This window comes from Halichoerus grypus, chromosome 10 (genome assembly GCF_964656455.1).
Source record: "Halichoerus grypus chromosome 10, mHalGry1.hap1.1, whole genome shotgun sequence".
NCBI classification, from domain to species: Eukaryota; Metazoa; Chordata; class Mammalia; order Carnivora; family Phocidae; genus Halichoerus; species Halichoerus grypus.
In genome coordinates, this window is record NC_135721.1 from 100,306,081 (window position 1) to 100,327,216 (window position 21,136).

General features: G+C 38.6%; 1 protein-coding gene across 15 annotated transcripts in view; it reads left to right on the plus strand.

Annotated features, from left to right (window-relative positions):
• SEL1L2 (SEL1L2 adaptor subunit of SYVN1 ubiquitin ligase) overlaps positions 1 to 21,136 on the plus strand; it is a 135,728-nt gene that overhangs the window by 30,229 nt on the left and 84,363 nt on the right. Inside the window, exon 1 of one of the 15 annotated variants that reach the window (XM_078056910.1) lies at positions 18,385 to 18,485. The exons of the other annotated variants lie outside the window; for them this stretch is intronic. The gene's annotated coding sequence lies outside the window, so the exon portion shown is untranslated. Of the gene's footprint in view, positions 1 to 18,384; positions 18,486 to 21,136 lie in introns of those variants that run through there. 15 annotated transcript variants of the gene reach the window in all.

Here is a 21,136-nt window from a genome sequence, read left to right on the forward strand (position 1 = left end):
AAATATTTACTCATTCCACTGTGAGAAAATAAGAATGTTATCCCTGAGCTTTCTCATAAGCCATGACCTGTCTGAAGTTCTAAATATTAAAACAAAAAGGACAGAGACCAGTCTGGCTTATAGTCACAGGTGCTTATTAAACTTTATTAATTTCATGATTTCTTCTAACATCTTGGAAGTAGAGGATTCAACATTTTCAGTCTGTTCTCAACCCAGCGACCATTATTGATCCTATAAATGTAACTCATTTCAAGTCACTCCTTTACTTGAAACCCTTTCATGGCATCCCATCTCACAGAGTAAAACCAGTGCCTTACCTATTAGGCTCTGTGGTCTGGCCCCATATTTCTAATCTGACATTATCTCCTACTACTGTCTCCTTTACACCATTCTGGACACATTGGGCTCTGTGCTATTTCTCAGAAACCCCAGGCATGTACCCACCTTTCTGCTCTTTCTGGCTGGAACATCCTGGAACCCAGATAACCATGTGGCTTCCTACCCTCACCTTCTTCAGATCTTTGCTCAACTGTCATCTTTTTGGAGGGTCCTTCCCTGACCATTCTGTAAATTTGCAATCACACTATTTAAAATTGCAAGCCCTATCACAACACCTTATGTCTGTCTCCCTTCCCTGCTATATTTGACCTCTCAGAGTTATCACTATATAACATGTCATATTTTGTTATGTTTGTTCTCATTCTCCCTCCACTGGAATATAAATTCCATGGGAGCAGGGGTTTTTGTCTGTGTTGATCACTGCTATTATCCCAGCAACTAGAACAGTGTCCCACACATAGCAGGCACTCAATAAATGTTTATTGAAGAAATCAATAAATCTTAAATCCTAATTAAATAAGTAAACTTTGAAAAAATGTTTATATAAATTAAAAATTCCTCCCTACATCACCACATTTTCTAAACTCCTCCAAATTTAGCTGTTCCCCATTACCCTAACTAAAACATTCCATAATCAGCAATGGGATTATTATCTGCAGAAATAGAAGTAACCTTCGCATAAGCTCAGAGTTTATCCTTAGACAGGCAGAAGCATCAGGTCATCTGGCTTTCCCTTGTGGGCTCTTGATATCTTGTGATATGCAGTGCCTGCCCAATAACATATGAAAGCATCCTTTGTAATTAAGGAGCTCCATGAGATCGAGGGCGCTGATCATAGGTATCCTCCCCAATGCCCAGCATTAGTCAATGAGGCCCATATACTAAATACAGAAAAACCCTAGCCCTACCCATGTAAAGCCAAGCAAAAAATACATAAACTATACTAAAAGATCTCAGAATGTGGAAAAAACAAAAGCACTATCTTCATGTCAAAAGTGAGAAAACAGAGGGGGAGGAGCAAGATGGCAGAGGAGTAGGAGACCTAAATGTCATCTGGTCCCAGGAATTCAGCTAGATAAGGATCAAACCATTCTGAACACCTATGAACTCAACAGGAGATCAAAGAAAAGAATAGCAGCAACTCTCTGAACAGAAAAGCGACCACTCTCTGGAAGGTAGGACATGCAGAGAAGTGAATCCGAGGCGATATTCGGGAGGATAGACAGCGGGTAAGGGGGCTTCCATCAGCCGCTTCTGGCAAGTGATAGAGCAGCGGAGCACAAAATCAGAACTTTTAGAAGTCGGCTCTGCTGAGGGATGTCGCTCCAGTGGCTCAGCGAGGGGTGGAACCCTCTCTGGGACAGTGTGGTCTCAGGACCCTCGGGTTCACACAAAGACCAGGGCTGCCTGAGTGTGGCAGAGCTCCCAGGTATCGGAGCAGGGAAGCCGGCTGCAGAGATGGAACCGAGGAGTGGGCTCTCAGCTCGGGGTTGCCATAAACCATGATCCACGGCACAGTGGGGCCACTGCTCCTCCAGCAGGGACCCAACAAGCGGCAGATCCAGGGAGACTCCTCTTCCTCCCCTGGGAGGAGCGGCGTGGGAGCGCACCGCAGGGATCTGCTGCGTTTGGAGACTCCACACGGGGTCCTGCGCCAGAGATAGAAATGCTCGGTCACAGGCCAGGTGAGCACGGAGTGTGGCCGGACACCAGGGAGATGGGAGTGACTGACTGCTTTTCTCTGGGGACTCACTGAGGAGTGGGGCGCCAAGTTCTTGGCCCTTTCGGGGCACAGATTGAGAGGCCGCCATTTTCACTCTCGTCCTCCAAAGCTGTACGGAAAGCTTGCAGGGAACAAAAGCTCCCGAGAACAAACCTGAGCAGATTACTTAACCCGACCCGGCAAGGATGGGGCAATTCTGCCTCCGGCAAAGACATTTGGGAACCATGGCAACAGGTCCCTCCCCCAGAAGATCAGCAAGAACCGCCAGCCAAGACCAAGTTTACCGCCAGCACTACGGGAATCCAGCACATAGAATTCATGGCTTTTCTCCCATGATTCTTTAGTCTTTCAAAGTTAATGTTTTTTTTAACTTTTTCTTTTTTTTTTTTTTGAATTTTTCTTTTTCCCTTTTTCAGCCAACATCTTACCAATCCCTTTTTTAAAAAATCTTTTTTATTTTTCATTTTTAGAGTCATATTCTATCCCTTCATAGCAGGTAACCTTATTTTTGGTATATATATATAAGTTGTTCTCTCTTTAAAATTTTGGGATACAGTGTCTTCTAACAGACCAAAATATACCCTAAATCTCTAGTGTATGGCTTTGTTCTAGTCTCCTGCCTGATCACATTCTCTCCCTCTTTCTTTTTTCTTTTTAAATCCTCTTCTTTCTTTTTTCAACCAACTTCTTATCTTATCATTCCTATTATAAAATCTTTTATAATTTTCATCTTTACAGTCATATTCCATCCCTTCATCGTATTTACCCTTATTTTTGTACAAATATAAGTTTTTTTTCTTTAAAATGTTAGGAGGTAGTTTCCTCTAACAGACCAAAATACACCCAAAATCTAGTGTGTGGCACTGATCTATGCACCAGCCTGATCATATTTGATCATGTTCTGTTTTTTTCTTTGTTTCTTTTTATCTTTTTCTTTTTTTTACTCTTTTTTCTATCTTTACCTTTCTTTTCTCCTCGTTTCCGGTTTCTTCTATTTGTTTAGTGTATATTTTTCTGGGGTCATTGTTACCCTGTTAGCATTTTGTTCTCTCATTCATCTATTGTCCTCTGGACAAAATGACAAGATGGAAAAAATCACCTCAAAAAAAAGAACAAGAGGCAGTACCGACTGCCAGGGAACTAATCAATACAGACATTAGTAAGATGTCGGAAATAGTGTTCAGAATGACGATTTTAAAGATACTAGCTGGGCTTGAAAAAAGCATGGAAGATATTAGAGAAACCAACTGGAGAAATAAAAGAACTAAAATCTAACCAAGTCAAAATCAAAAAGGGTATTAATGTGGTGCAATCAAAAATGGAGGCTCTCACTGCTCGGAAAATGAGGCAGAAGAAGGAATTAGTGATATAGAAGAACAAATGATGGAAAATAAAGAAGCTGAGAAAAAAGAGATAAACAACTACTGGATCACGAGGGCAGAATTCGAGAGATAAGTGATACCATAAGACGAAACATTAGAATAATTGGGATCCCAGAAGAAGAAGAAAGAGAGAGAGGGGCAGAAGGTATATGGGAGCAAATTATAGCAGAGAACTTCCCTAATTTGGGGAAGGAAACAGGCATCAAAATCCAGGAGGCACAGAGAACGCCCCTCAAAGTCAATAAAAATAGGTCAACACCCCGACATCTGGTATTAAAACTTACGAGTCTCAGAGACAGAGAAATTCCTGAAAGCAGCTCAGGAGAAGAGATCTGTAACCTACAATGGTAGAAACATTAGACTGGCAAGAGACCTATCCACAGAGACCTGGCAGGACAGAAAGGACTGGCATGATATATTCAGAGCACTAAATGAGAAAAATATGCAGCCAAGAATACTATATCCAGCTAGGCTGTCATTGAAAATTGAAGGAGAGATAAAAAGCTTCCATGACAAAAACTAAAGGAATTTTCAAACACGAAAACAGCCCTACAAGAAATATTGAAAGGCGTCCTCTAAGCAAAGAGAGAGCCTAAAAGTAACATAGACCAAAAAGGACCACAGACAATATACAGTAACAATCACCTTACAAGCAATACAATGGCACTAAATTCATATCTTTCAGTAGTTACCCTGAATGTGAATGGGCTAAATGCCCCAATCAAAAGACACAGGCTATCAGATTGGATAAAAAAACAAGACCCATCGATATGCTGTCTGAAAGAGACTCATTTTAGAACCAAAGACACCCCCAGATTGAAAGTGAGGGGGTGGAAAACCATTTACCATGCTAATGGACACCAAAAGAAAGCTGGGGAGGCAATCCTTGTATCAGACAAATTAGATTTTAAACCAAAGACTGTATTAAGAGATGAGGAAGGACACTATATCCTACTTAAAGGGTCTATCCAACAAGAAGATCTAACAATTGCAAATATCTATGCCCCTAACATGGGAGCAGGCAATTATATGAGCCAATTCATAACAAAAGCAAAGAAACACATCGACAACAATACAATAAGAGTGGGGGACTTTAACACCCCCTTCACTGAAATGGACAGATCATCTAAGCAAAAGATCAACAAGGAAGTAAAGACTTTAAGTGACACACTGGACCAAATGGACTTCACAGACATGTTCAGAACATTCCATCCCAAAGCAACAGAATACACATTCTTCTCTAGTGCCCATGGAACATTCTCCAGAATCGATCACATCCTACCTCACAAATCAGGTCTCAACCGGTACCGAAAGGTTGGAATCATTCCCTGCCTATTTTCAGAGCACAGTGCTTTGAAACTAGAACTCAATCACAAGAGGAAAGTCAGAAAGAACTCAAATACATGGAAGCTAAAGAGCACCCTACTAAAGAATGAATGGGTCAACCAGAAAATTAAAGAAGAATTAAAAAAATTCATGGAAACCAATGAAAATGAAAACACAACTGTTCAAAATCTTTGGGATGCAGCAAAGGCAGTCCTAAGAGGCAAGTATGTAGCAATACAAGCCTTTCTCAAGAAACAAGAAAGGTCTCAAATGTACAACCTAACCCTACACCTAAAGGAGCTGAAGAAAGAACAGCAAATAAAGCCTAAACTCAGCAGGAGAAGAGAAATAATAAAGATCAGAGCAGAAATCAATGAAATAGAAACCAAAAGAACAGTAGAACAGATCAACGAAACTAGGAGCTGGTTCTTTGAAAGAATTAACAAGATTGATAAACCCCTGGTCAGACTTATCAAAAAGAAAAGAGAAACGACCCAAATAAATAAAATCATGAATGAAAGAGGAGAGATCACAACCAACACCAAAGAAATACAAACAATTATAAGAACATATTATGAGCAACTTTATGCCAGCAAATTAGATAGCCTGGAAGAAATGGATGCATTCCTAGAGATGTATCAACTACCAAAACTGAACCAGGAAGAAATAGAAAACCTGAACAGACCCATAACCACTAAGCAAATTGAAGCAGTCATCAAAAATCTCCCAAAAAACAAAAGCCCAGGGCCAGATGGCCTCCCAGGGGAATTCTACCAAATATTCAAAAAAGAATTAATACCTATTCTTCTGAAACTGTTCCAAAAAATAGAAATGGAAGGAAAACTTCCAAACTCGTTTTATGAGGCCACCATTACCTGGATCCCCAAACCAGACAAAGACCCTATCAAAAAGGAGAATTACAGACCAATATCCTTGATGAACATGGATGCAAAAATTCTCACCAAAATACTGGCCAATAGGATCCAAAAGTACATTAAAAGGATCATTCACCACAACCAAGTGGGATTTATCTCTGGGCTGCAAGGTTGGTTCAACATCCGCAAATCAATCAATGCGGTACAATACATTAATAAAAGAAAGAACAAGAACCATATGGTCCTCATTAGATGCAGAAAAAGCATTTGACAAAGTACAGCATCCTTTCTTGATCAAAACTCTTCAGAGTATAGGGATACAGGGTACATACCTCAATATCATAAAAGCCATCTATGAAAAACCCACAGCGAATATCATCCTCAATGGGGAAAAACTGAGAGCTTTCCCCCTAAGGTCAGGAACACGGCAGGGATGTCCACTATCACCACTGCTATTCAACATAGTATTAGAAGTCCTAGCCACAGCAATCAGACAACAAAAAGAAAAGGCATCCAAATCGGCAAAAAAGAAGTCAAACTCTCACTCTTTGCAGATGATATGATATTTTATGTGGAAAACCCAAAAGACTCCACCCCAAAACTGCTAGAACTCATACAGGAATTCAGTCAAGTGGCAGGATATAAAATCAATGCACAGAAATCAGTGGCATTCCTATACAGCAACAACAAGACAGAAGAAAGAGAAATTAAGGAGTCGATCCCATTTACAATTGCACCCAAAACCATAAGATACCTAGGAATAAATCTAACCAAAGAGGCAAAGGATCTGTACTCAGAAAACGATAAAATACTCATGAAAGAAATTGAGGAAGACACAAAGAAATGGAAAAATGTCCCATGCTCATGGATTGGAAGAACAAATATTGTGAAGATGTCAATGCTACCTAGAGCAATCTACACATTTAATGCAATCCCTATCAAAATACCATCCACTGTTTTCAAAGAAATGCAACAAATAATCCTAAAATTTGTATGGAACCAAAAAAGACCCCGAATAGCCAGAGGAATGTTGAAAAAGAAAAGCAAAGCTGGTGGCATCACAATTCCCGACTTCAAGCTCTATTACAAAAACATCAAGACAGTATGGTACTGGCACAAAAACAGACACATAGATCAATGGAACAGAATAGAGAGCCCAGAAATGGACCCTCAAGTCTATGGTCAACTAATCTTCGACAAAGCAGGAAAGAATATCCAATGGAAAAAAGACAGTCTCTTCAACAATTGGTGTTGGGAAAATTGCACAGCCACATGCAGAAGAATGAAACTGGACCATTTCCTTACACCACACACAAAAATAGACTCAAAATGGTTGAAAGACCTAAATGTGAGACAGGAGTCCATCAACATCCTAAAGGAGAACACAGGCAGCAACCTCTTCGACCTCAGCTCCAGCAACTTCTTCCTAGAAACATCCCCAAAGGCAAGGGAAGCAAGGGCAAAAATGAACTATTGGGACTTCAAGATAAAAAGCTTTTGCACAGCAAAAGAAACAGTCAACAAAACCAAAAGACAACCAATAGAATGGGAGAAGATATTTGCAAATGACATATCAGATAAAGGGCTAGTATCCAAAATCTATAAAGAACTTATTAAACTCAACACCCAAAGAACAAATAATCCAATCAAGAAATGGGCAGAAGACATGAACAGACATTTTTCCAAAGAAGACATCCAAATGGCCAACAGACACATGAAAAAGTGCTCAACGTCGCTCGGCATCAGGGAAATCCAAATCAAAACCTCAATGAGATACCACCTCACAGCAGTCAGAATGGCTAAAATTAACAAGTCAGGAAACTACAGATGTTGGTGAGGATGCGGAGAAAGGGGAACCCTCCTACACTGTTGGTGGGAATGCAAGCTGGTGCAGCCACTCTGGTAAGCAGTATGGAGGTTCATCAAAAAGTTGAAAACAGAGCTGCCCTATGACCCAGCAATTGCACTACTGGGTATTTACCCCAAAGATACAAATGTAGGGATCCAAAGTGGTACGTGCATCCTGATGTTTATAGCAGCAATGTCCACAATAGCCAAACTGTGGAAAGAGCCAAGATGTCCATCGACAGATGAATGGATAAAGAAGAAGTGGTATATATACACAATGGAATATTATGCAGCCATCAGAAGGAATGAAATGTTGCCATTTGCAACGTCATGGATGGAACTGGAGGGTATTATGCTGAGCAAAATAAGTCAGAGAAAGACATGTATCATATGACCTCACTGATATTAGGAATTCTTAATCTCAGGAAACAAATTGAGGGTTGCTGGAGTGGTAGGGAGTGGGAGGGATGGGGTGGCTGGGTGATAGACATTGGGGAGGGTATGTGCTATGGTGAGCGCTATGAATTGTGCAAGACTGTTGAATCACAAACCTGTACCTCTGAAGCAAATATTACATTATATGTAAAAAAAAAAAAAAGAAGATAGTAGGAAGGGAAAAATGAAGGGGGGGAAATCAGAGGGGTAGACGAACCATGAGAGACTATGGACCCTGAGAAACAAACTGGGGGTTCTAGAGGGGTGGGGTGTGGGGGATGGGTTAGCCTGGTGATGGGTATTAAAGAGGGCACGTACTGAATGGAGCACTGGGTGTTATATGCAAACAATGAATCATGGAAGACTACATCAAAAACTAATGATGTATGGTGATTAACATAACATAATAAAAAAAATGTACTAAAAAAATGAGAAAACATGCCAGGGTAGACTGCTCGTATATCTCACCAACTTCCAATGGAGTATCTGTTTTTTTAAACTTCTTTAGTACCAACGTCATAGAGCTCAGACAGCGGAAGTGAAAATACCAAGGACTCTACACTGCAGCCAGAGTAAAGTAACCTCTGTTCACTAAACGTGCCATATTGTTTCATGACTCCTTTGCAAATAAGATATTATCTGGCTGAAAACACCTTTCCCCATCTCTAACCCCATTGTAGACTTGGTAAATTCTGATTATCTTTCATAATAATTACTATTTACATTGTAATTTTTTTAAACCCACCGAAGTATAGCTTCTCTTTCCCAGTTTTTCTCTTTCTGGCTTTACAACTCCACAGTTCACAAAAAGAGTGTCATCTACTCTATTCCCCCAACATGCACTTTCTAAACACACACACACACACCCACACACACACACACAGTTAAAGACATTTTGTCTTGTGTAAGGATCTAATATTTTCAGGATTTTTGTGTATTATTTTCTTCAGTATTAAAGAATGATCATGATCACAGAAATGATAAATCCCCAGGTATCTAATGTACTACCAGGGAGTAACTGATGCCCCTTTAAGGAGCAATTCAAGTGTACCACTGAGGGGCCATTATGACAATCACCACCCAGAGCAACAGTGAAAACTCTGAAAACAAGGAAAAGGTAGCCCAGCTCTCAGCACTGAGCAGTTTCACCAGAGTTCCAAGAGTGCTCAGTTTCACTCTGTATTTCAACTAGACAGACACAGTCTTTTTGTTTTTGAGATAAATGTCTTGTTCCAGTAGATTGATGTTTTTCACATATTTTGGTACCTTGATTTATGTCATTATATTCATAATTCGTATTCATAATCATGTCCTACAGTTATGTGATGATTTAGTCTTTGTGAAATCCCTTTGCATCATTTTATTCCTCCCAACATTTCTGTAAAGGATGTCAACGGTTATTTAAATAGCTAGTTATTACCCCCAATTTACAAAGTAGAATAACTAAGCCCATTCAGATTTAAAAGATCTTTGTATTACAAACATTCATTCAACACAATGCCTACCATGTACCAAGCTGAAATCTAGCTGAAATCTAGTTTTCTCCTGAGAACTTCCCCTGAAGCCCTCTCAAGCATTTTCTCCCTCAACACAATTATGTTGGTCCTAGTTGGGGTGGTGGGTATCCTTCCCTTTCCTTATTGCTACAATTTTATTGGGAGAATAATAGGAGATGAGGATGTATCCCCATACAGTTACTGGAATTTGGAATTTCCAAAAATTCTGATTTTTTTTTTAGCTTTGTGAAGTCTCTGTTTGATATTGCTTAAATTTGATTTCATGAGCTTCTAAAGGGTAAGAAAGTATCTTTGTTGCTGTTGTTGTTATATAAATGAAGGCTTTTGTAATAGGCTAGCAGTGTTTCAAATGGTGGAGCTTCTACTGGTCTTTCAATTCCCTCAGTCGTCTGATGGCGGACTTTACTGTGACGGCAGAAGTGGTGGTATAGGTCCAGGTATCACCAGCTTCCATTTTCCTGCAGGAACAACAGTGCCAGATCCCCATATCTCATCTGTTCATCTTGGTTTTGCCACAGAAGGAGCAAATGTACTTGGTGTGCTGGCTTATTTCAATTTTCTTCACCATTCTCCTGAGGGAGGCCACCATAATAGGTCTCATATTTACCAATGATTTCAACATTCTTGGTGCATTTAGCCATGTCACTGCAAACTAGCTCCAAGCCCAGAGAAGCAAGAAAATATCTTTTAATCTTTTCTAATGCAATGCTTTGCATGCAGTATGTACAATAAGGGTTTACAGATTTAATTAAACGTGTTACTACCATCTCCCCAAGACTTTGGTTATAAAATGGGTGGTTTCTCCATCCCCTGGACCCTTACTTTCTTTCTAATCACCTCTCTTGGGGTCCTACTTCTCCAAATGTTACCTTTACCCTCACTGTAGCTGAAATCTAGTTTTCTCCTGAGAACTTCCCCTGAAGCCCTCTCAAGCATTTTCTCCCTCAACACAATTATGTTGGTCCTAGTTGGGGTGGTGGGTATCCTTCCCTTTCCTTATTGCTACATTTTTATTGGGAGAATAATAGGAGATGAGGATGGAGAAGTGGCTAGTGGCCTTTCTCTCCAGATCTCAGAGATTTCAGTATGCATGAATTCTAGCTTCTCAATCCCATTATTTAGATTTTTTTTTGCTCCAGTAACTACGTACACCCTCTCTCTACTCCCATGGTCATAATCTGGACTATGTCTTTTCCAAATTAAAAGTTTAAGCTTCCAAGTCTCTGAAGACCACCTGGGGCTTTCCAAGTTACTCCATCAATGCTTCAGTCCCACCAGGACCTCAAATCCATGTGCCCCTTTCACTGTTCATCATTCACATCCTCATATCCCTTCTTAGTTAGCTGAGAGTTGATGGCTACACTACAGGAGCACAGTTCCTTTTTCAAAACCTTGGGAACAAATGTGTTTCAGAATTCAAGGGGTTTTGTTTGTTTAATTGTGGTAAAATATACATAAAATAACTATTTTAAGTGTACAGTTGATTAGTGTTAGTATACCTTAGTACATGTATTGTACAATCAATCTCCAGAACTCTTTCATCTTGCAAAACTGAAACTCTATACCCACAAAACAACTATCCACTTCTCCTCTCCCAGCCCCTGGCAACCACCATTCTAGTTTCTGTTCTGATTTTTTTTTTTTTTTTGACAGAGAGACACAATGAGAGCAGGAACACAAGCAGGGGGAGTGGGAGAGGGAGAAGCAGGCTCTCCATGGAGCAGGGAGCCTGATGCGGGGCTCGATCCCAGGACCCTGGGATCATGATCTGAGCCGAAGGCAGACGCTTAACAACTGAGCCACCCAGGCGCCCCTCTGTTCTATGATTTGATTACTCTAAGCATCTCATATAAGTAGAATCATGCAGTATTTGTCTTTTTGTGACTGGCTTATTTCACTTAGCTTAACATCCTAAAGGTTCATCCTCATGTAGCATGTGTCAGAATTTCCTTCCTTTTTAAGGCTGAATAATTTTCTATTGTATGTATATGCCACATTTTGTTTATACATTTATCCATGATGGACACTGGGTTGCTTACAACTTTTGGCTATTGTGAATAATGCTGCTATGAACATGAGTGTACAAATATCTTGATATCCTGCTTTCAGTTCTTTTAGGTATAAGTGCACAAGAGTCTAATTTCTCCACATCATCACCAACACTTGTGATTTTTCTATGTTGCTGGGTTGGTGGGTGTTTTTTATATTAACCATCCTAATGGGTGTGAGGTGGTATCTCATTGTGGTTTTGATTTACATTTCCCTTATGGTTAGTGATGTTGAGCATCTTTTCATGCGCTTATTGGTCATTTATATCTTCTTTGGGGAAATGTCTATTCAAGTCCTTTGCCCATTTTTTTAATTTTTATTTTTTGAGAGAGAGAGAGAGCATGTGTACATGCATGCACAAGGGTGAGGAGGGGCTGAGGGAGAGGGAGAGAGAGAATCTTAAGCAGGCTCCATGCCCAGCACAGAGCTATCACAGGACTCGATCTCACAAGCTAGAGATCATGACCTGAGCCAAAATCAAAAGCCACCCAAGGTACCCCTTTAAATAGAATCATTTGACTTTTTATTGTTGAATTGTAAGAGTTCTTTATATATTCTAGATATTGACCACTTATCATCTACATAATTTGCCAATATTTTCTCCCTTCCATGTGTTGCTTTTTCATTCTCTTGATAATGCCCTTTGATACACAGAAGCTTTAAATTTTGATGTGGCCCAGTTTATCTATTTTTACTTTTTTGCCTATGCTTTTGGTATCATATCCAAGAAATCATCACCAAATCCAATATCATAAAGCTTTTCTCTATGTTCTCTTCTAGGAGTTTTTATACTTTCAGGTCTTACATTTAGGTCTTTAACCTATTTTGAGTTAACTTTTGTATATAGTATACTTTATTCTTTTGTATGTGGATATCCAATTTTCCCAGTCAAATTTGTTGAAAAGACTGTCCTTTCCCTCCACTGAATGGTCTTGGCACTGTTGTTGAAGACCATTTGACCATATATGAAGGTTTACTGCCTAGCTCTCTGTTCTTTTCATGTCTGTCTTTATTCCATTACTACACTGTCTTAATTACTATAGCTTTGTAAAAAAATTTTGATATTAGGAAATGTGAGACCTACAACATTGTTTTTATCTCTCCAGATTGTTGTGGCTAGTCAGAGTCCCTCAGATTCCAAATGAATTTTGGAGAATTCTTCTATTTCTGAAGAAAAAAATGCCACTGGGATTTTGATAGGGATTGTACTGAATCTGTAATCACTTTGGGTACTATTAACATTTTAACAATATTGAATCTTTCACTTCGTGAATACATGATGTCTATTTATTTTTATTCTTCTTTAATTTCTCTTAGCAGACTTACGTAGTTTTCAATGTTTGTCTTATGCCTCCTTGGTAAGTTTATTTCTGAGTGTTTTATTTTTTTGATGCTGTTTTGAATGGAATTGCTTCCTTAATTTTCTTTTAGGCTTGTTCATTGTTAGTATATAGAAATGCAACTGACTTTTGTGTGTTGATATTGTATCTTGCAACTTTGCTAAATTTATTCTAAAATTTTTTGTGGAATCTTAGAGTTTTCTACATATAAGATCATGTCATCTGTAAGCAGAGATAATTTTATTTCTCCTTTCCAAGTTAGATGTCTTTTATTTCTTTTTCTTGCCTAATTGCTCTGGCTAGGACTTCTAGTACTATGTTGAATAGCAGTGGTGGAGTGACATCCTTTCCTTGTTCCTAATATTAGAGGCAAAGCTTTCAGTCTTTTACTGTTAAGAATGTGGTTAGCTGTGGGTTTTTTACATATGGTTTTTGTTATGTTGAGGTAGTTGCTATCTATTCCTAGTTTGTGAGTGATTTGATCATGAAAAGGTATTGAATTTTGTCAAATGCTTTTTCTACATTAATTGAGATGATCATGTGGGGGTTTTCCACTTCAGTCTGTTAATGTTGTTATTACATTGATCAATTTTTTATGTTGAAACATCCTTGCATTCCAGGAATAATTCCTACTTGGTCATACTGTATAATCCTTTAATGTACTCTTGAATTCTATTTGCTAGTATTCTGTTGAAGATTTTTACATCAATATTCATCAGGAATATTGGTCTGTAGTTTTCTTGTAGTGTCCTTGTCTTGCTTTGGTATCAGGGTAATGCTGGCTTCATAGAATGAGTTGGGAAATGTCTTCTCTTCAATTTATTGGAAGACTTTGAGGCAGAATTCAGGGTTGCTTTTTTTAATTGTGGAAATATACTACTACACACACACACATACATGTCATATAGGACACAGACCTACATATCATATATTATAGGATACCTCCAGCTGAGACTGGGGAAATACATTGTTTTCAAGCATATTATTATTTATGCAGCAAAACATGAATATTCACATTAAATGGGGTTAATAAAGAACATAAATAACTTCACATCAGGTCCAGACAGGTTTTCCTACTAACTGAATTTGAGCACCAAACTACTGAAAAAGCTTTAGGTTTTCAGATTTTTTGGATTTGGGAATTGCAGATAAGGGTTTGAGGGTCATGTAAAATCACTGCCTCATACAGACCTTCCATTTAGTTACTCCTCTTGCACTCCATCCAGTTTAGTGGTGAAACCTCAACCCTGACTGAATACAGTTCTCCACTATTCAGTCCCTGCACCCAAGTAGCTGAAATGTGGCTGGAAATAAACACAACCAGTCTCATTTTAATTTCATGATCACAAGCCTCAATTAGGCCTTCAGTGTTTCTCTGCAAACCTGAATATCTCCCTAGTCAAATTTATTATCCCCTATCTCTAAGGCTTCTGTTTCATATTTTCTCCTGTCTTCCTTAAATCCAGCACATCTATCCCTCACTCTTCGCTGATGACTTTGATATTTTTCTTTTTCTCATTGAAAAAATAGAGTCTAAAGACTGATTTTACATCCCCCTCATCCACTCTATTAATAATCTACCAACATCTATAACCACGTACACTGCCTCAACTCAAGACACAAATTGCCTAAATGTGGCTTAGACATCTCTACGGGGATATCTAAAAGGCATCTGACACTCGACATGTTGACTACTGACCTCTTGGTTTTCCTCAACCCCAAACCTGTTCCTCCCTGGTGTCTTTCATACCAACAAATGGCTCCTTCATCCACCAGATGCTAAAAGTCACTTTCTACTTCTTTCATACCCAACACCCCAACTATCTTGGTCTTTAAAATACATCCTGAATCCAATCACTTAACTACTCTACCACCAAACACCAATGTCACCCATTTAGACTGTGTTGACTACTGTGGTAGTCAACTCCCTGGTTCTGACTACATTCTTACTCTACTGTAGTCTGTTCACCTCAAAATATGTGTTCCATTATACATAGCACAAAGTCAAACTCTTCATCCTGTCCTTCAGGACCTTGCATGACCTGTTCTTTGCTCTTTATCTGAGCTCTGACCACTCTCCCCATTACTCACTCCATTCCAGCCATCTTGGCCTCCATAATATGTTCAGAATCTCAAGTATATTCCTACCTTAGGGCCTGCTCTTCCCTCTGCCTGGGATGATCTGTCAGGTAATCAGGTGGCTCATTGCCCCCAGTACATACTTTATTCAGATATGTACTCCTATGTTTCTCCCTGAAAAAACAATACAAAAGAAATTTTAAACAAAACTTTTCTTAATCATCTTTCTAAAATAGCATACTTCATCACTTTCTAAATGTTTTATTATCACATATCATTATGTATTTATATAATTGTTCATATATGACTTCCCTCTGGATATTGAGCTCCATGAATACAGGCTGTTTATTTTTTGTTCACTTCTATATCTCAGAGCCTTAGAATCTCTCAAATATAGTAAGTGCTTGATAAATATTTATAAATGAAAGAATATCATTGTTTAGCAATATTTGTATCAGATACAGAACAGAAACTATTTGTCAGTAACTTTCGTGAAATTTATGAGGAAAAACGAGTACTGAAATTAGTGACAAAAAACAGTTTTCTAGGGTTTCCTTTTGATTTTAATAATCTATAGATAACTTACCATGAATACTTAATATGGCTATGTGTTTAAATACAATTTTCTGCTCCTTGCATTTAAAAATTCAGAGTATAAGTATTCCAGTATATATCAGTTCTTAATGTTCTCTTAATTTCAGAAAGCTACCCTTATAATGCATTTATCAATTATCAGAAATGTTATGCTAGCACTATATTATTAGTATCACTAATGCTATTTTATTTTCCCCTTTTACTTTCTACTTTACCATTTTCCTATATTTCAAAAATCATCCTTGGATAGCTGTGGACTATTGTCATTTGGTGACTTTAGAAGGTAGATATACAAATACACAATAAAATAATTAGCCCTGTCTTTTCCAAGAAAAATAAATGTTTTTACTGATGAATGAATTATTTCTTCTCTATAACAGATAACTATTCTTTTAACTTAGGGGTGGCTATTGCCATATTTGCTTTTTTTTTAATTTAAAAAATACTAAAATTTTTAATTTTTAAAAAATTTTTTTAAAAAATTAGGCATATTAGGAAAAAGTATTCTAAGATTGTTTTTTATTCTTAACTGAAAATACTTTAGGCAAAATGAAAAACACTAAGACCATCACTAAAAATATCTTTGCTTCAATATAAGCATCTCATAAATAGCATCTTACTTTAAGGAAGAAAAACTATAAAACAGTGAGATTTGCAACTTCAAAAGTGACAGTCTCTTTTTTCCAAATATATATACATTTATTTAAGACAAACTAGAAAGCTTGAATAACCTGATATACCTTAAATAGCTGATTAAAACCATAATTTAAGGATGCCTGGATGGCTCAGTCAGTTAAGTGTCTGCCTTTGGCTCAGGTCATAATCCCAGGGTCCTGGGCCAGAGTCCCACATGGGACTCCTTGCTCAGCAGGGAGCCTGCTTCTCCTTCTGCCTGCCATTTCCCCCTGCTTGTGCTCTCTCTCTCTCTGACAAATAAATAAAAATCTTAAAAATAAATAAATAAATAAAACCATAATTCCAGACAACATCAATGTGAATCTTTGCTATATGTGTAGATATTTTCACTATCTGATGAGTGATATAAATTTTTATACAATTTTATTTATGTATTTTAATTCCACTTTAATTTGGCTGACTACCTTCTTCGCTATGACCTAGGGCAAGGGTTCCCAAACTTTAGCATATATCAGAATCACCTGAAGGACTTGTTAAAACACATGTTGCTGGGCTTCACCCTCAGAGTTTCTATTCTGTAGACCTTGAGTGGGGCTGATAATTTGCATTTGTGACTCCCACGTGGGGCTGATAATTTGCATTTATGACTCCCACGTGATGCTGGTGTTGCCATTTCCAGGGACCATACTCTGAGAACCAATGACCTAAGAAAACTCTTTTCTTTTTTTCCACTTCCTCCTGGCTTTCTCCATAATTTGGCTTTTCTCTGATAATGCCTAGAGCACTAATGTTCATACTCTTCGGAAATAGAGTGACCTAAACATAGGATATGGAATCCACATCTATATATAATGGAGAAAATGGAAATTCAGTTCCTCCCTCTTGCCAGACCAAAGACAGCAGCCTGTGTTGCTGTCTCTTCTACAACCCTGTAGCACCTCATTCTTTCACCTAGACAAGGGCCACTAATGAGGAGGTGCTGAGCTACTCTCAGTTTGCCATTCCTGTTGTCCTCACTGATGCTTTCAATAAGCTCTTACCTTCCATGTGCTCTTTTTCCAGAGAAGTTTTTCAGCAGAATTTAGGGTATTACACAATGCCAAGGAACAGTGGCTATTTTGGGGCATGTGAGCCAGGAAAGAAAAAGGGACATAGTTAAGGAAAGCAAGAAAGCCTTTGTTGAGCCCTAGGGAAAATAAGTCACTGACAGGCAAAGAATCCTTACCCACCAGTCCTTCTTTAACTTCTCACCTATCTCTCTTTTGCAAGGAATGATACTCACTTCTCATTCCATAGCAAACATAGCTCACACTTACTCCTCTTAGACAAAAAAACCGAAACATTTTTGTTTTTCATAGACAGTCACACAGTTTGGAGACATTACCACATATACAGTTATGTGTCTGGGTGGGGTGAGACTGATTTCCTCCTCCAAAATTCACCCTTGCTTCCCATTCTTCTTCATCCTTGTAACTGGAATCTCCATCCCCTCAACTGGTCTCGTCAAAAGACAAGAAGTTATCTTTGACTTTGTCCTTTCTCTTACCCTACTTCCGATCCATATCCAATCCCCAGCTGCACTACCTCCAAAACATATCCTAAGTTTGCCCAAGTAGTTTATCTCCATTACTTCTGCACTTCAAATCTCATCATCCCTCACCTGGTTGACTACAGTAGTCTCTGAACCATTCTTCTTGGTCCCACTCTTAATCCTGTGCAATCTGCTCCTCACATCTCAGCCAGAATGTTCTTTCTTTCTTTCTAAAATATAAATCAGAGTATGTCGCCTAAAACACTCTGGTATCTTCCTCTTATCTTTTGAATAAAATACTCCATATCATATCCCTATATGATGTGACCCCCTACTTCTCTCTCTGTCTTCCTCTTTTACAATTCTTCCCTTAACTCATACTCATTCAGCTACTTGGGCCTTATTCCTAGAGCATACAAGTTTGTTCCCACTTTAGAACATGTTCCCTCTGCCTGAAATGCTCTGCCGCCTAACTATGCAGAACTGCTTTCTTGTCATTAAATTCTTGGCTCCAAAGTCACCTCTTCAGTGAGGCTTTTCTTGGGCATCCACTCTAAATGAGCTATGCACCAACCCCTCCTCATCCTACATTTCACTCTTTACATCTCCTTGTTTTAATCTCTTCATAGTATGTATTGACATCTGATACTAACTTGTTCACTTATTTATTTATTGGTTATTGCCTTCTCACAGACGAATGGAAGTTCCATAAGATCAGACAGATTCCTCTCTACCTTCCAGTTCCTAGTGAATGTCCAGCGTAAATGTATTGAATGAATGAATCACTGATTCTTTTAGCCTTAAAGAACAGGTTGGTTCATTACTTGATTATTTCATACCTGCTGCCTCTCAAAAATTATTTGAGGAGGCTGTTAAAGTCCCATTAACACTAGTCATGTTGTTGTTATTGAAAATTTAGGGGCTAACTTATATTCAGCATCAAAAGCATCTCTGGCAGCAGTAGGGTCCTAGGATATGCTAAAATTGTTGTTTACTGTCCTTAAGTGAAATTAGTCCAGAAAATATATATCATAAAAATATATTCTGCTAATGAAAAGGTGTTTAGATATTCTGCTTATCCCAGGCTGAAACATCCTAGTTCACTGATGAACAGAGCAAATTAAATAGCCAAAATACCTAGGACCTAGTAGTTTAGAATCTGAAACAGAAAAATAGTAACATTTATTTACATAGGGTGCATATATAGTCAATATAATAATAATAATAGCTGATATTTATGGATTGTTTGCTATATACAAGGGTTTTCACATGTATTAACTTAAAAGATCCTCACAACAATCCAATAATATAGGCAATATTATTACCCCATTTTACATTTACATTTACTATTTATGTTTATTGTAAACTGAGTCACAGAGGGGTTAATTAACTTGCCCACAGTTAGACATAGTTAATTAGTGCTGAACAGAAAATAAGAAGGAAATGTAAATGAAATTTTTAAAATCTATAACGTTTATTTTGGAGTATGAGTAATTATGATGAACAATTTTGAATAAGTTATCTGTTCATATGTTAACAAGTAATCAAAATATTTAAAAAGTAAGCTTGTGGGGCACCTGGGTGGCTCAGTCGGTTAAGCGGCTGCCTTCAGCTCAGGTCATGATCCCAGGGTCCTGGGATCGAGCCCTGCGTCGGCTCCCTGCTCAGCGGAGAGCCTGCTTCTCCCTCTCCCTCTGCCTGCTGCTCGGCCTACTTGTGCTCTCTCTCTCTCTCTCTCTCTGTCGAATAAATAAAAACCTTAAAAAAAATTTTTTTTTAAGTAAACTTGTGTGTTGTTTTAAGAATAAAACTTATTAATTACCATCCAAACAAAACAATGTAAAAAACCTTAAGTCAAACCTCTAGCCATAGCAGACGGCTTACATTTTTAAACAGGAAGCTATTAAAAATGTGTTCTGCATTCCAGTACTGTTGTTGTGTGTTTGTTTTTGCTTTCAGGCAAAGTACCATAGGACTAGGTCCTACTTCGGAAATGCCTGTAGCCACAAAAAGCATGATCTAGCCACAAATAAATTAAGATTAAATGTACAGTAAGATAAATTCAAACCTTCTTTTCTCCAAGCCCACAGATAGTTTAGTTTCTCTTAGAAGAGGATGCTTCTACCTTTCCTGTGCTTTAAGAAAACAGGGGATTTCCCCCAAATAAAGAAATCCACACATTCATTAGGATCCCCTTTACTCAAGACATTCTACTTGAGATGAGAACTATACAAAAAAGTTTCTAAAGCATCTATAATTAATTGAGCAGATAAAACGTGAACTGTATGCTATGGAATGATCTCAGCTGTAGAGACCATAGAGCAGTGAGCTACTGCTAACCAAGAAGGGAAGACACCATAAGGTCGGAGGGAAGGGAGATCACTGTGGGAGAGTGAAATGGGAGGGCTTTGGGGAGAAGGAATTTGAGGTAGGCCTGGGAACAGGAGTGATATTTAGGATAATAGGAAAGAGGGATCAATTAAAACTGAATAAGCAAGGACGAGGAAGTAGGAAAGAAGCCCTTCTATTTGGGGAACAGGAGGTAGAAGAGTTTGACTGTAGTGGATGTCTGTGTAGGTGTGGGAGTAGTAAGAAGTAAGGTTACTATGACATTTTTAGGCTAGACTGTGAAGAATATTAGATTCTGTCCACCCAACTTTGATTTTATCCTGTTGCCACTGAGAACTGAGGGTTTCTGAGTTGGGCAGTGATATGTTCAAACAGATGCTTAAGAAAAAGTCATCCAGCCATGAATCTTTAGGAGACAGGGAAGCAAAGAGGCAGGAGGGCTAGGTAAGGCATTATTGGAACATCATGTCACTCTGATGGAGAGCTATGGTTAATCTTTAATGGCCCTTAGGAGTTTAAAAACACTTCCAAAGCACATACTCTAAACTTAGAGTTTAGAAACATACTTCCATTGGGTTTGCTGTTTGAAACTAAAATACACATTATAAATCCTTCAACAGAAAATCCTGCCAGTAATAACTCTGAAATACATTCAGAAACCAACCACTATCACCACTTCCCCCGACCATCTTCTTACTTCATGGCCACCGTCAACTCTCGCCCAGTTTATTTCAGGAACCTCTCTTTTCCCACCCTTTCTCCAACATATAGCAGCCAGGGTGATCCTTTTGAAATTTAAGTCAGTCAATATCACTCTTCTACTCAGAACCCTCCAAGAGTCTCTCCTTCACACACAACACAGTTCAAAATCCTGATGCCGGCCTCAGAGCTGCCTCTGCCTTATTTACTACTCCCCCTCCCCCATTCTGCTGCAGCTGCACCATCTCACTCTCACACCAGTGTGCTCCTACCTCAGGGCCTTTGCTTTTACTGTTCCCTCTGCCAGAAGTCTCTTTCCTATGGTATTTGTAGGACTAACTCCCTCCTTACCCACATAGGGGTCTATTCAAATGTTATCAGAGACCTTGTCCCTAACCATCCTGTACCAAATAA